A 13,654-nucleotide genomic window follows, 5' to 3' on the forward strand; every position below is an offset into this window, starting at 1 on the left:
CGTCGCAGTTCCCTTCCTCATTCCAGATCCGCGAGCTAGGCTTCTTCATTGTCGGCGATCACTGAGCATCTAGCGTTCATCATCTGAGGTTAGATTACGTGCGAGGGTGTTTCCCAGTCCGTTGGTTCAATTTTGATTCCCATCCGTAATCCAGGCAAAGGGTGTTTCCCATGCTCTAAGATTTTCATCAGCCACCGGAGCTCGAAGGGTGGTTTCCAAAAGCATCCGGATTCCATTCCATCTCCATTTTATCTGCTGAATTCGCACCGATCTGATCAATTGGCCGAGTGATGCAAATTTCCAGAGTTAAGCTACTGATCTTTGTGTGCTGTGAGTGTTATCCGATCCGTTCGCCCGAAGGATGTTTTCTAGAGGCTGTGATCGATAGGATGCACTAGTTGGAAGCTCTGTTCTTCGTTGGTGGTCACCCGAAGGGTGTTTCCTAGAGGTTACTCTACTTTTCAGCAAAATGAAGAAGATTTGCTCCGGATTGGGTTTGTGGAATGTTTAGGGTTTAGTTTTCTTGATCCTTATCTTTGATTTGTTCATCATCTTGCTCAGATCTGAAGATCTGATAGTATAGATTGCATTTTAATCTTTGTTTGCGTTTTCCATTTCAGATTTTGTATGAATTTACTTCTACAATTCCATTTTTGCATTTCCTTTGCAATTCTGTTCTTGATTGAGATCTATAATCCGAACTTTGTTTTAATTGTCTGTAATTTATGTTCATTTTAACTTGCAATTCTGATTATAGTAAGATTGTCTAGTTTCGGACATTTGTTTAATTAAACCTTGGATCTATGCATCATGATAGTTGTTTGAGCTTGATTGTTCAAGTTGATTGCAAGTATGAATTAGATGCTACCTCTGTTTAACATCAATTGGCTTGAGTTTTTGATTTTAACGAGATCTGTGAATGTAATTGAAGTGATTGAAATGGATTTACTGAATTTGATGATACATTGGTCACTAAACTTGTGAAACTTTATTTGTAGAGTTGAAGCAGATTATGTTTAGATGTAAACAACACTTCTTCGATTCCATTTTGAATTGATCTAACTAATTTTTGAGAATTAGATATGTTCAAGTTGAAATGAGAACCGAATGGAAGAGCTTAATAACTTGTTGATGTAAGAATTTGATTGGAACCAATTTTAGAATTTACATACACTCACTAGTTATCCTTGGAAAAAAATACGACTTGAGACTCCATACTACACGAGTTTACTTTAGTTAATTGAGTTTCCAATCTTTATCAATTTGGGGTGCCACGTGACATGCAAAAAGGCCAACACCAAATTTTGGCGCCGTTGCCGGGAGCAACTAACTAGTAGTGTGTGCTTATTTTAGATTGAACATTGATTGGTTTATTGTGTTAGCATCTTGATTGATTTGATTGCTTATTTTTTTTGAATTTTCATGTTGGTTTGTTCTTGAATTTTTAAGTGCTTTTACTGTTCATATTTTCATGTGATTGAAACTTTATGCTCTTGAGTCTTCTAATCTTGATTTCTAGTGTTGTAGTGAAGAACAGGAGATTTCTTTAGCATGGATCCATATTTTCAGAATTTTGGAGGTGGAATGGAAAATCAGTATTTTCAGTCTGAGTATCAATATTACCCAAACATGGATCAACAAAATAAGTATGAATCATTTCATAATGGTTTTAATGCTAATTGGATGGATAATTCATGTTTCAGGTATGAAAGTGCTCAAGGACAATTTGTGGAGTCATATCCAACCTATCAGCATTCATATGGATTAGATCACAAGCCCAGTAGCAAAGTTGTTCTAGAAGAACTTAGAGAGGACACGTCTACTTTAGTACCAATAGTACAAGATGAAGTGTAACGACCCAATTTTCCTCATTAGGAGTTTTAAAAGTTCTTAAAAATATTTAGACATGCTATAGAAATATTCTAGAGATTTTTAGAAATTTTTAGAATATTTTTATGTAATTTTTGGAGGTCGTTTGATATTTTTACTAAACGAAGGAAGTTTCGACAAAAAAAAAAATGTTCAAGTCGAGATTCGAACCGTGGACCTCGGACTTGAACCGAGCCTTAACCGAATCCAGCCAGCCAACTATTCCAGCGGGCGTTTCTTATTAAAGAAGGAGAAATATTCTATTTAAGCAGTAGTTAATGAATATAGAATAAATAGGAAGAAAAATGGTTGCAGCCGAGAATCGAAACCGCGTCCTTTTGACTCGGTTAAAACCTGACTGACCAGGTGTTCAAGCCATCGGTTTTGTTTAAAAAGGGTAGCGAATTTATTTAAAGAAGTTAACAGAGTATTGAGTTATAAGAGGAGAACTTAACTTAGGGCTTGACTACCCATGACCTAATTTCTTACCTCTCCTTCTCTTCGCGCGGCGTCGACTCCTCCTCTCGTGCGAAACCACAGCGAGGAGCTAGGGCTTCTTCGGCGGCCAGCGAGGGTCCAATCCGAGAGCTTTTCGCCTCTTCACGATCCTCTCGGCGAGGTGGACACATAGGCACAAGAAGAGGTCAGGAACTCAAGCATCTCAGTAACCCTAGAAGCCCTTTTCTCCTTCGGTAGAGAGTCTAAGAACGCGAGGTAAGTAGCTCCTCACCTGCGGTAGGAGTAGCTGTGGAGATTTTTTTTTCTTCTTGTTAGTTTTCCTTTTTTCTTTTCTATCCGAAGTGTGTTGTAAGGAACAAGCTTGAAATTTTCTGCCGTGGATTGAGGTTCCGGGTTTCTTGTTAGCTTCCTGTTTCTTTCGGAGCTTTGTTGAAAACCCTAGAGTAGTTTCGAGATTTGATTGCCCCTGTTGCTTCCCGTTCGTGCCTATGGCTCGAGTAATTCTGTGTAGATTTTGTTTGTTATGGTTTGCTGCCGTAAACCCTAAGGAAGGAGGGAAGGATTAGTTCAGTCTAAGCATGTGGGATTGATAGATTCGGAAGTTAACATATTGTTTAGTTTGTGGTTGCTCATTTCGGATTTTTGTGTTCTTGAATTTGAAGCATGCTATAAAGTTCGAAGCTTTTGATTTTGTGTTGCTGTCGTGAGGTTGTTCTGGTGCCAGGTAGTGCTATTTGGTTTTAGTTTGGGAATTTTGTGTAGCATACAAGCTTTAAACAAGTTTCATATGGTTTCAAGGTTTAGTAGATATCAGTTTAAATCCTTTCTGTTTGTTATTTTAATAAGCATGTTCGGTTTACACAGATCACGGTACATCTCAGATTTCGTTGCTAGGCAATGAACGTAAGATAGCTTGAATAAATTTTGAGCATGTAGTTAGTTTTCTTCATTGCGGTTAGATTTTAGTTTGAACAACCCCATTTCCCTTGTGTTTACAAGCAAGCATGAACAACTCTATTGAAGCTTAGAACATCCCCCTTTGGAGCTTATTCCAGTCTGAATTTCTTTTGTTATATACATGCATGAAAGGGAGTAAATAGCTTTTGTAGTAGTGTATATTTTTTGCATTCAGGAGCAGTGCAGATTTTTCATATTGTAGCATTACAGATTTTCGTTTAGTATTTCAGCTTTAGATATTATCTATAAGCACTTCCGTCGGAGTTATTATAGAGCACCTCAGTGCAGTTTCGATAAGCATTCCAGTGCAGTTTTTATTAAGCATCACGGTGCATTCTATTAAGTATCCTAATGCAGTGTGTTTAAGTATTAAGTTTTAGTTTGTTAAGTAATCAATTCCAGTTTGATAGAGCATTCAGATTTAGTTGTTTAAGTATTAAATCTTCGTTTAGCTGTGCCATGTTTTTTTTGGACACTCCGGTTTGTACCCAGCATTGTAGATTTTCTCCATGCTGCCATGTGTAGGAAGAACCTTCTAAATGGGGATGTAGTAAAATGGTTTTGTGCCTAGTAGACCTTTAGAGACTTATGGATTATTGTTTTTAGTTTAGTTTAGGTTATGTTGAAGCATGCTTTAAGAATTCAGATTTTTGTTTTCCTTTGATTTATGTCTGTTGTAGCATACTTGAAGAAGTTGGATTTGCTCCCATGCTTCAGATTTTCCGTACAGCTAGTGTGCTTTGTTTTTCTTGTTTTGGATTTCCTATACATCACTAGAATGGCTAGAAGTTTAAGAGTAGCTAGTGTGCTTTGTTTTCTTTGCTTTCGGATTACACTGTACAGCTTTGGAATAGCTAGAGATTATTGAGTAGCATGCATTCTTTGCTCTCTTTCTTTTATCTCTGTTGTAGCAAGATTTAAGGTTTTAATTCTAATAAGTTTTGGATTTAGTTTAAGCATGTATGATATGCAGATTTGATAAGTATAGTAAGCAGATTTTTGGTTTAAGCATTTCAAAGTTAGAATTTGCTTAAACATTTTAATTTCTTTTTAAAGAAGCATTCTTTTAGAAGTATTAACAAGTATAAAAAAGATAAAGAAAAGAAAGAAAAAGGTCAAGGCCTTAAGTAGATCCCAAAGTCAAGACTTTAGGGATTTTGGCACACAATGTGCTTATTAAAATGCCGAAGCATTATATATTAGAAGTATTAAAAGATAACAAGTATTTTACTTTTATCAGTGACACTGTACTGGACTCTCAGTTGTCCTTGGGTTGGGCTCCCATAGTCGTCCCTAGGTTTAGATAACCTAGTATGCAAGACTCTCAGTTGTCCTTGGGCTGGGCTCCCATAGTCGTCCCTAGGTTTAGATAACCTAGTAAACCCTACTAGATTCAGGACCAGCTATCTCGGGTCTAGTTAAGGATGCGCGCATAGCAAGTACAGTTGCCGGGCCCAAGAAGAAAGTTGATTATTATTTTGAAGTATTATAAGTATAAGTTTTTGAACAAATAAAATAAGTTTCACATAAATATAAAAGTATAAAAGAATAAGTTTAGAACAAATGAATTAAGTTTCACTTTGTTTTAAAATCAGCAAGTTTAGTTTCCTTTTATGCTAGCATGTTATTTAGATTAGCTTACTGTTCTTTGCTATTAGAAGAGCATGAGTAGCTTTACATGTTTAGCCCTTCAGTATGTTTGTTTATTTACTAGTAGATGAGCATGAGTAGTTCTCCTTTTGAGCATTCAGTTTTAGTTTTCAGCATATTCACATGCATAACGAGATTTTGTGAGTTAGATAGCGCTTACTAAGCATTTTGCTTATAGTTTGCATTTTCTCTTATTGCAGATAAAGGAAGGCGACAAGGTGGCACAGATGATGTGTGATGCCAGGACTATGGAAGTCTTGGGACTAGAAAGGAGTTCCTTTAGTCTTCTTTCCTTATTCTTTTTAGTTTCCGTATTTTAGTTATTGTAAACATTTGAGACTGTACTTTACACTCCGTATCATTCGAGTTTATTCTTGTCCTAGGTTGTATGTAGGATGAGTTCAGTTTAGTAAGTAGATATTTGTGTGTTTGATACTTATTTAACTGCGTGGGTGTTTGATAAATGTTCTAGCCGCCTGTGGCTGATGTATACTGTGTTTGTATCTTGGTCTATGGTCACCGGTACAGGGGAGACTCTGCCGAAATTTTTCGGTAGGGATTCCTCGTGGTTTTTAATTATACCGATTAAGTAGAGTTAGTAGTTAAGTAACGGTCACTCTTAGAGAGTAGTAGAGTATTAAGAAGGGTGGTCGTTACAGTTAGTATCAGAGCAGTTCCCATTCTCCAGCATCACACATCAGCACCGTCTTTGTCGTCTTCAAGTAAGAAAGTATTTAATTTTTCTTTTATGCTTATTAATTGCGGTATAGAGTATCTGCTTATATGCGGTTAAGTAAGAAGAAAATTCTTGTTTTATTTTTCTATGTTTAGATACATATGCTTAGGAAAAATAGAGATGATTTTAGTTTTGTTTCTCTCCTACATAATTAGATGTCAAGAAGAGGACATCCCCGTACCGTTCATACTGAGTACCGAGCACAGGAAGACGAAGAGCCCAGAATAGCTGAACCAAATCTCTCTGAAGTTGTTGCTCAACTCCAGAGACAAGTGGCAGAGCAGCAACAAGTGATCTCCAATCTGATGGCGAATCAGCAGCCAGTCCCTCCCACTCCTCCAATTATTAATGTGGAGACTCCAGTAGTGACTGAGGTTCCACCAGCCGCTCTGGAAGTCCCCACAGCACCTAGAAGACAAGAAGCCTACCTGATACAGTGGTTGAAGCTGAAGCCAGAAAGTTTCTCAGGCACGACTGAGCCCTGGGATGCTCAAGCTTGGTTTAAGACACTGGAAAGCACCATGGAGCTTCTTGACTGGCCAGAAGTCGAGAAGGTCAAGTGTGCCTCTTTCTGCCTATCAGGTGATGCTCGTATGTGGTGGGAGAGAGTTAAGAGCAAGAGGTTGGTCAATCAAATGAGCTGGGTTGACTTCGAGACAGAGTTTTACGAAGAATTCTTCCGTCAACGGATTACCAATAAGCATTTTGAGGAGTTTATAGAATTCAGACAAGGAGACCTGTCGGTGAAAGAAGCAGTAAAGAAATTCAATAGGATAGCCCGTCTCTGTCCAAAGCTAGTAAGTACAGAAAAGGAACGAGTCAGAATGATGCTCAGGATGCTGAGACCAGTAATAACACTTAATGTGAGTAGTGGAACTCACCAGCCCCAGACTGGCGAGGAGCTGGTCAGCAGAGCATTAGTCGCTGAGCACTATCTAGACAGCATCAAGGTGCAATGAGAGCAACACAAGTCAGTCAAGATCGAAAACAAGACAGTGGGAAGCCAGAAACCTCAGTCAAGTGATCAGAATTGGAAGGGCAAGGGTAACAAAAGGAAACGAGAGGATACAGGAGGCAGCCAAAAGGGAGGTCCAATAGACGAGCAGGTTAAGTTCCCTTCCTGCCCTAAATGCGGGAGATCGTATCCAGGAGCCTGTCTTTTAGGTATAATCGGATGCTATTCATGTGGCCAAGAAGGACATCTATCTAGAGCATGTCCTAATAAGTTTAAGGCACCTCAGCAACAGTTAGTGCAATATGAAGGCAAGCCTACACAGTTACACCACATGACAACATCACTAGAGGGACCCTATCTCGGTCAGGAAAGGTTGGAAGCCCCACCCGTTCCAATCAATGCCAGAGTATTTTCTCTCACTAACGAAGAAGTTGCCGGTACCTCCACGGTAGTCACAGGTCAAATACCTACCCTTTAGCATTTAGTTACCGTCGTATTTGATATTGGTGCTACCCACTCTTTTGTGTCAATTTCTTTTGCCAAATTTAACAAGTACCCACTGTCCAAAATTATTCTAAGTTTGAGGACGAACTTTTTATAAGGTATGGGAGATTGTAACGATCCAATTTTCCTCATTAGGAGTTTTAAAAGTTCTTAAAAATATTTAGAAATGCTATAGAAATATTCTAGAGATTTTTAGAAATTTTTAGAGTATTTTTATGTAATTTTTAGAGGTCGTTTGATATTTTTACTAAACGAAGGAAGTTTCGACAAAAAAAAAATATTCAAGTCGAGATTCGAACCGTGGACCTCAGACTTGAACCGAGCCTTAACCGAATCCAGCCAACTAACTGTTCCAGCGGGCGTTTCTTATTAAAGAAGGAGAAATATTCTATTTAAGCAGTAGTTAATGAATAGAGAATAAATAGGAAGAAAAATGGTCGCAGCTGAGAATCGAAACCGCGGCCTTTTGACTCGGTTAAAACCCGACTGACCAGGTGTTCAAGCCATCGGTTTTGTTTAAAAAGGGTAGAGAATTTATTTAAAGAAGTTAATAGAGTATTGAGTTATAAGAGGAGAACTTAACTTAGGGCTTGATTACCCGTGACCTAATTTCTTACCTCTCCTTCTCTTCACGCGGCGTCGACTCCTCCTCTCGGGCGAAACCACAGCGAGGAGCAAGGGCTTCTCCGGCGACCAACGAGGGTCCAATCCGAGAGCTTTTCGCCTCTTCACGATCCTCTCGGCGAGGTGGACGCATAGGCACAAGAAGAGGTCAGGAACTCAAGCATCTCAGCAACCCTAGAAGCCCTTTTCTCCTTCGGTAGAGAGTCTAAGAACGCGAGGTAAGTAGCTCATCACCTGCGGTAGGAGTAGCTGTGGAGATTTTTTTTCTTCTTGTTAGTTTTCTTTTTTCTTTTCTATCCGAAGTGTGTTGTAAGGAACAAGCTTGAAATTTTCTGCCGTGGATTGAGGTTCCGGGTTTCTTGTTAGCTTCTGTAATGACCCGCCTTCTAACTACTAGGCTGTAAGGCGAATCGCTACAGTTGCTGCTGTACTAACTATACTGTGCGGAAAGCTGATCTAATTTAAATTTTTGCTAAACTATTAACTTCGGATCGATCCACAGACCGATCTACTGATATTGGTACGGTAGGAAACTCCGGATCGTTCAACCGACCGATCCATAACTAGGTCAGATGCAGACGCCGGATCGGCCCGCCGATCGGCCGGTCCTCGATCGGCCGATCGGTGAGCCGCGATCCGACTCCGATCGATCCACGGATCGATCAAGGAACGAACAGAAAGTTTCTGTGAGCCACTCGATCGGTCTACCGACCGATCGTGGTCAGCCTCGATCGATCCACGGATCGATCGAATATAAACAGTTGCATTCGCGGTAGAAGTCCCGATCGGTCTGACCGATCGAGACTCTGATCGGTCTCGACCGATCAGGGGTTTCTGATTTCAGGCTGAAACTCTGATTTCAGCAGATTTCGTGCCAAAATCAGTGAAACACTCTACAAATGCTAATAACTATTCTATCATGCATTGGGTAACATTCAAGACATAATATTAAGCATGTTCACTAGTTCATACCATTAACCATACCAGGATGCGAAGCATAAGGGAAAAGAGACAAGACTTTAATAACTATACTTGCTACAAGTTCTAATGCGTAGTAAAATAAAACTAGATCCCTAGGATCTTCATTCCAGTTCCTGCCACACACATCATCCTTTGCATTGTCCTCCAGCCTCCACTGCTAGTCTATCTTTCCTTTACCTTTATCTGCAGTATAAGGAAAAGTAGAATCTGTAAGCTTAAAGCTTAGTAAGAAACCATCTACCTCACTAAATCATGTACACGATGCAGATATGATTTTAAATCATGCTGTTTGAAAAAAAACATACTGAATATGCAAGCATGGCATGACATGGTATCATACAAAACATGGCATAACATAAGCTGAACATAAGCTATCATAAGGTATAAACAAGGAAGAGCTAAACTGAAGCTAAACTGATACTGAAATCAACCTCAACTAATATAACTAATTTTGAGTTTTGAAAACTATTTCATAATAAGTGAAAATATATAATCATGCTGTTTGGGCCCGGCAACTGTACTTGCTGTGTGCGCATCCCTAACTAGACCTGGGTTTGCAAGTCCCGAATTTAGTAGGGTTAACTAGGTTATCTAAACCTGGAGTCCAACCCAATGGATATCTGATCCAGTACAGTGCCACTGAAAATAAAATACTGAATATAGCTAACTGTTCTAACTTGCTGTTTCTAGGTTATCTGAACCTAGAGCTAGGTTGTCTGAACCTAGAGGCGACTATGGGAGCCCACCCATTGGACCGTAGTCCCATATAAGCTAAAATACATTGATTTTCTGTTTTAAACGCTTCTAATGCATTTAACTGAGCTATTAAACATAACTGAGGTGGTATTTAGCTACACTAACATTTTACCGAACACTTGGTGTGCTCCAACTCTCTCCTCTAATAGGGAAGTCACCTCTAGGCACCCGACAACGTCTAGAATCTCCAACTAAAGGAGAACAACGTGTCCGGCCCGTCTAGAGATGCTCAACTAGATCCCTAATCCTCGAGGAGGGTTTAAACACACCCTAAGTGCCGAAAAACCTGCATATAGCTAAAATTAATGCGTAGGAAATCAAACGGAGCTATTATACTGCAGGTGAGGGGTTTCTTACCTCGTGTGCTAGATTTCTTACAAATCTAATCGCTAGAAATTTCGGTGGAGACGACTTCTCGACGATCCGCTCACGTCTTCGCGTTCCTCTCGCGGAGAAGAACCTTTTTCGTGTTGGAGTCGTCGCCGGAAGATGTTGCGTGAGGGTTTCGGTGGAGAGAAGGAGGAAGAGGAGAAGGGTGGCGTGAGGGTTTCGGTGGAGAGGGATGTTGCCGAACCAAAATCTAAAATAAACCAAACCCAACTTAAGTTCTTAATTTATATTAGTTGGATTATTGAACCCAACTCCAATATAAATATAATTGGTTCCTCTTTCTTTCAGCACGGCCCTGCTGGGTTCACCGGTTACTAACATTATCCCGTATACCATAGGTCTCGGGTTCGATTCCCGCCTAAGCTATTTTGCGGTTCTAATTATTTTTGCTACTTCCGATACTCGGAAAATTCCGGAAAAATATCTAAAAATTCCAGAAAAATCATAGAATAATTCTAAAATAGTTTTGAGAATTTTCGGGCGTTACAATCCCCCATACCTTATAAAAAGTTCGTCTCATGCTGGCTTCTGTTCTCCCATGTTGCCTCTTCTGCTGTGTGACTGTACCAAATGACTTTGACTAATGGTACTTCCTTGTTCCGCAATTTCTTAACTGCTCGGTCTATTATCTGAATAGGCCGACTATCATAACTGAGGTCTTCGCGGATCTGTACCGACTGGGGCTCAATCACCTGGGTATGCTTCTCAGCATGGAGACATGAAATACGTTGTGGACCGACATTTCCTGGGTAGCTCTAGCTCATATGCTACCTTGCCCACTCTTACGCTAATAAGGTATGGTCCCATATATGGGACTAAGCTTGCCCTTCTTCCCAAAACGCATCACTCCCTTCATGGGAGCTACTCCGAGGAACACTGTATCCTCGATCGAGAACTCTAAGAGTCTGTGTATCAAGATAGCTTTTGCGGCTCGGTCTCTATCCTCTGGCGGATCTGTTCGGCTGTGGTATCTGCTACTAGATCCGTCTGAAGCCTAGTTCTTCTGTTCACCACTCTCATACCCAGATTGGAGATTTACACCTCCGCCCATAGAGAGCCTCATAAGGTGCCATGCCGATAGTGGCATGATAGTTGTTGTATGCAAATTCTGTAAGCTCGGATATTTGCACCAACTTCCTTGAAGTCTAGGGCACACGCCGAGCATATCTTGATGCACGATTTACTCGCTCTGTCGACCATCCGTCTCGGATGGAATGTTGTCTTGAACTTTAACCCGTGCCCACCGATCGTTGTACACTCTCCCGAAGTGTGATGTAAACTGTCTCTGCGAAATAATGGTACGTGGGACTCCATGAAGTCGGCGATCTACAACTGAGCTAGCTTCTCCATGGAGTAGGATATCTTGATAGCTAAAAAGTGGGCTGATTTAGTCAACCTGTCGACTATTACCCAGATGGCATCAAAACCATTCGTGGTTCTGGGTAGTCCCACTATGAAGTCCATAGAGATATCCTCCCACTTCCATTCTGGAATTTGTATAGGCTGTAGAACTCCTCCTGGTCGCTGATGTTCTGCCTTGACCCTCTGACAAGTGAGGCAGATGCTAACATATCTGGCGATGTCTCGCTTCATCCCGGGCCACCAAAAACATTTCTTCAGGTCTTGATACATTTTGGTGGAACCTGGATACATCGCATAGGGAGTCTTGTGAGCCTCATCTAAAATCTGTCTCCGTAGCTCCTCCTCCGGAACACATAGTCTGCCACCAAAATACAACACCCTCTATCGGACACTCTGAATTCTCTACTTCTGACTCTGCTAACCCTTGCTTGATTTTATGAATTTCAGGGTCCTGCTCCTATGACCGAATATCACCAAGCAAGGTAGACTCTAAGGTCATAGTAGAGAGCTGTCCCACGATGAACTCGAGACCGAAATCTACGATCTCCTTAGGCGGTGACATGGCGGTAAGAGATAATAAGGTAGCACTAGATTTTCTGCTAAGTGCATCGCTACCTTATTGGCTTTCCCGGATGGTAGAGGATGTCTACATCATAGTCCTTGACCAGCGCGCTGTTGCATGTTCAGATCCTTCGAGTGAAGAAATACTTGAGACTCGATGATCAGTACACTCTGCACCGAGCTCCATATAAGTAATGTCTCCAAATTTTGAGAGCGAACACTCCTGCTGCCCAAGGTCATGAGTAGGGTAATTCTTCTCATAATCCTTGAGTTGTCTGGAGGCATAAGCGATCACCTTGCCATTTTGCATCAATATCGCTCCTAGTCCCAACTTAGAGGCATCACTATAGATGTCAAAGCCGGTGTCGTCTGGTAGAGCCAAAATGGGAGCACCGGTCAACCTCCTTTTTCTCACAGTCCTCTGCCCACTGAAATTTTCTATTCTTCCGGTAAGATGTCGGTGGGGAGGCTACCCTGGAGAAGTCCTCTACAAACTTCATGTAATATCCTAATCCCGAAAGCTCCCGATCTCTCTGGCGTTCTTAGGTCTCTTCCATTTACTTACTATCTTCTTGGGATCTACCATAATACCATCCTTTGAGATGATGTGACCCTGAAGGACACTGATCTAGCCAAAATTCACATTTCGTGAACTTGGCGTTCAGCTGAAGGGTCTGCAATACTAGTTTCGGTGCTCTGGTTCTTCCTGAGTTCCTGAGTAGATAAGAATGTCATCGATAAACACAATAACAAACTTATCTAAATACTCCCTGAATACTCTGTTCATGAGATCCATGAATGTAGCTGGAGCATTTGTCACGCCAAAAGGCATGACTACGAACTCGTAATGTCCGTATCTGGTCATGAATGCTGTCTTCGGTATATCACCCTCCTTGAACCTGACTTGGTGATATCCTGATCTGAGGTCAATCTTAGAGAACACTGCTGCTCCCTTTAACTGGTCGAACAGGTCATCTATTCTGGGAAGAGGATACCTGTTCTTGATCGTGACCTGATTCAGTGCTCTGTAGTCTATGCATAGCCGCATGCTTCCATCCTTCTTCTTCACGAATAGTACGGGCGCTCCCCATGGTGAGTGACTAGGGCGTATGAAACCCTTTGTTGGTTGCTACTCGGAAAACCTAGAGGTTCCACTGTACAAAAATTTTGTACAAAGGTCTGAACCTTTTCCTAGCTACCATGTGTTCTTTTAAATTAAATTTTGGATCGCCTGCGGAACTTAACACTTTTGATCCAAAACTTAATCTATATGTTCTTTTAGGTTTAGACTTGGATCTCCTGCGGAACTTAACACGTTCGACCCAAATCACCTTAAGTTATTAATTCCATTAAACATTAATTTCCATAATTGGTTCCCAGTACTGACGTGGCGAGGCACATGACCTTCTTGGATATGGGAGCAACCACCACCGACTAGACAAAACCTTTTATGGAAAGCTAATATTTAATTTCCTAAAATAACTTTAGGTTAACCGAAAAGAACAATCAAATCACAAGGATAAGAAAAACAAAAGAACACAACATCGAAAAACATATTCGAAATTCTAGAATCGTAAGCCTCTTGTATTTGGTATTATTTCCATAAATAACTAGCATGATGCGGAAAGGAAAAATTACTAGTTATACCTTCTAAAAGACCTCTTGATCTTCTACCGTATTCCTCTTCTAATCTCGAACGTTGTGTGGGCAACGATCTTCCGAGATGAGAACCACCAAGCACCTTCTTCTTCCTTACAAGTTTCGGCCACCACAATTCTCCAAGAGAAGTAGAGGTCCGGCCACCACCACCAAGCTCCAAGGGATGCAAGAAACAAAACCACCTTTCTCTC

The sequence above is a fragment of the Zingiber officinale genome, chromosome 1A (genome assembly GCF_018446385.1).
Source record: "Zingiber officinale cultivar Zhangliang chromosome 1A, Zo_v1.1, whole genome shotgun sequence".
NCBI classification, from domain to species: Eukaryota; Viridiplantae; Streptophyta; class Magnoliopsida; order Zingiberales; family Zingiberaceae; genus Zingiber; species Zingiber officinale.